The sequence below is a fragment of the Camellia sinensis genome, chromosome 10 (genome assembly GCF_055761805.1).
Source record: "Camellia sinensis isolate YWXY chromosome 10, ASM5576180v1, whole genome shotgun sequence".
Lineage (NCBI taxonomy): Eukaryota > Viridiplantae > Streptophyta > Magnoliopsida > Ericales > Theaceae > Camellia > Camellia sinensis.
Window position 1 is genome coordinate 91,477,501 of NC_138970.1, and position 3,791 is coordinate 91,481,291.

The window sequence follows — 3,791 nt, forward strand, 5'->3', positions numbered from 1 at the left end:
TGTCTGCTACAATGGTCCGACATGACCCCGTAAACTGTCTGCTACAACGGTCTGACACGACCATACCGTGTCTTCTACAACGGTCTGACACAACCATACAGTGTCTCCTATCCTATTTTACTTTTATTTGTCAGTTCATTTTCTTATTTTGTTACTCTCTCCAAACTCAAGTTGGTTCCTATCCTCCTTGAGTTTGAGGGGGGCTGTTAGTAATATAATATAATACCTAAATATAGTGCAACTTTCGGTGGACATCATCATAGCATTGTTAGTAATATATAATTGTATATAATTGTAGCATGCTTTCCTTTACCTTTAGCATTTTCGGTGGACATCCTCCAAGGCATCCGAGGCATCCATTTCTCTCTATAAAAGAGAGTGCCTTCTCTGTGTAATATATATTCAATACATCAATAATAATACATACAATTTATTCTCTGTATTTCTCTCTTTATTCTCTCTTTTTACATCAACACTAATAAAAAGTAAAAAAAATTCAAGTTAAAATAATTAAAAAAGCAAAAAATTAAAACTAAAATAATTATAGAAGAGTTGGCTTGGCAGGAGAAATCCCAAGTGAGATAGACGTGATTGAATGGCTGAATCGGAAAAGATTGGGAAAAAGGGTATATTGGACACTTCACAAAAAAATAAATAAATCATGTATTAGCATTCATTTGGCATTAGTTAAAATGGGATTTTTTTTTAGCTAAAATAGTTATAAAAAGACAAGATCAGTTTTTTAGCTTAATATGATAAAATGTCACATATAAACTATAATTATTTTATTTTTTCTCTCATAAAAATTAAAAAAATTCAGGTTAAAATAATTAGAAAGTCAAAAAATTAAAAAATTAACCAACATCCGAGACGAACTCTTAATTATAATTTTGAAAGATTTCCCACTGTCCAAGAATAATTTCTTCTTAAACTCACACTGTCAAGTAATTTTCTCAACTTTAAAATAAACACTACGTTTTTAGTACCGTATATATGATGGGGCTTCCGGTAACATGAGAGTAATTTTATATGAGAGAGTTCATGTCAATGCAATTAAAATTTCACATGAAAAAAAATATATATATATATTTTACTAGTTTGCCTTTGATATTTTTTAATTTTATTTTTTCTTAAATTTTTTTTTTGAATTTTTTAAACAAATATTTAGCTTTTTAGATACATCTAAATTAGATGCAATTAAAAAATATATAAAAAAATAACTAAAATATATAAGAAAAAGTTCATAAAAAGAAAAAAAACACATGAAATTTGTATTTGTTTTTATGGCAGGATGTCCAGGTCAATTTACACACATCTCAACTAATCTCGAGATCCACGCAAAGCGCCGCCACCTCTACTAAGATCGGGCAAATCTTGGACAAAACTCATGAGCATGCCCCAATGAGCAGATTGCTTTTAATGAGAGTTGTACCGGACATCTAAAGGGAGCACACCCCTGAAGGAAAATGGTAGGGATCCTAAATAATCTACCAAATATTTTATCAAACTTCTCACATAGGTGCGGGATGCGAGTTCCATACCCATATGAAAGATTTGATAAAATATTTGATAGATTATTTAGACCCTCTAGCATTACTCCACCCCTAAATCTTTAATTGCACTACTAGGCCAAATGGACAATACTTATTGAACAGAGGTCATCCAACAAAAGCAAGCACCATGACACATAGGATTTCGTATATTTAAAAAAAAAAAAACAGTTGAAATTATTAAAATGAATATTAAAATAGGCATAATAAATTGTGAATAGCAACCACTCTAAATCCTAATACACAAGACATATCTAGTCGAATTGAGATCCTCTCCAGCCACTCACTACTACCTTTCCTCCTTGCAATGGTCCAGATTCACTTAAGAGAGGATCCAATGGTCCAAATCACTTTATTAAAAAATAAAAAAATAAATTTATTTTTTTCATAGAGTGATCTGGACTATTGGATCTTCTCTAGAGTGATCTAGACCATTGCAAAGAGAGGAGCTAGAGAGAGTGGCCGGAGAGGATCTCAATTCTATGTAGTCAGCATGAATGACTTTATTTAAGGAGTAGCAGGTTCTTGGAATGACACAAGATGATCCTACACTACAACAAAATGCACCTTTGGCGACTAAAATTGGCGACTAAAAAAAATTTAGTCCCCAAAAGTTGTAGAAATGGCGACTAAAAATTTTTTTAATCGGCAAAGGTAAAATATTTAGCTACTAATTTATTTTAGTCGGGGTATATTGTTTATCGGCAACTAAAAAAAAATTTAGTCGCCAAAAATGCCAGAATTGGCGACAAAAAAAAAAAATAGTCACCGTAGGTAGAGATTTGGCTACTAAAACGCTTTAGTCGCCGATTGGAAAATAAAAAATTATTTTTTACCTTTGGCGACTAAAATTTAGTTGCTAATAGATTATTTTTAGCGATGAAAAACAATTTTAGTCGCCGTAGGTAGAGATTTCACTACTAAAACGCTTTAGTCGCCGATTGGAAAAATAAAAAATTATTTTTTACCTTTAGTGACCAAAATTTTAGTTGCCAAAAGTTTATGTTCAGCGACGAAAAATAATTTTAGTCGCCAAAGAACTAAAATTATTGGAGGGAGATATTTTAAATAGTTTGGAGGGATTTATGAAATACTTTCAGTGACTAAAAACTTTTAGTCGCCAATGGTGTAATATATATATTTTGGTTTCCAAACCACAAACCAGTGCCTTTTCTCTTTTTCTTCAACGGTTCTCCCTCTGCCTCTCCCTCTCACCACCGATTGTTACTACCACTGTCGCTGGCCACCGTCCATCCCCACTGTCGCACGTTGCCACCGCCATCGCCGAATCACCACCAACACTGCCACAAATCATAGGTTTGTCACTGCCGCGTTCGGTCCTCTCCCTCGTTGTCGACCTGGGTCTCTCTCTCTGTGTCTAGCCATTCCCTCTCTTTTTGTTTCTCTCTCTCTTTCTCCCTTACCCTATTTCCCCATTTCTCACATTTCATCTAGGGTTTATATGATTTTTTTAGTTTAATTTTGTGTTGATTTCGATAATGGATTTGGTTGAAGTGTTTGATTTCTATGAAATTATGATATTCTTCATGTCAAAAATGGGTTTGATTTTCGTTTTATGGGTTTGATTTTTGAAATTATAATTATGAAGGAACAATCTTGACAAAAAAATGATGGTTATTTAAATATTTCGCAAAGGAAATGGAGTAAGAAATGAAAGGAATTGCTATATGGACATTGCAGTCTTTAGAGATTTTGGGCTATGGGATCAATAATGATTGATCCTTTGGAGGTTCACTTATTGGATTTCCCCAATATTGTTATCAAAGGAAGTGAACTACAACTTCCCTTCCAAGCTTGCTTGAAGATTGAGAAATTTGGTGATCTCATTCTGAAGGCTATTGAGCCACAAATGGTCTTATTCAACATCTATGATGATTGGTTGAAAAGTATTTCGTCCTACACAGCATTCTCCAGACTCATTTTGATTCTGTGTGCTCTTCACGTGAACAATGAGAAGGCAAAAATGCTATTAAAGCCTGATAAGACAATTGTCACCGAGCCCCATCACATTCTTCTCTTTCTGAGGATCAGTGGATGAAGGTAACTTCATTGATGAATCCATGGTCATGTTTGTTCTTTGTATGCATTATTAATTTCTTCCATTTTATCAACATTCTAACTGTGATTTTAATGGGGGAAAAAATTTAATGGGACGTTATTTAGTACATCACAGGTTATATTGGTGGATGTATGTGACACAGTAATGTACTGCGTTTTTCA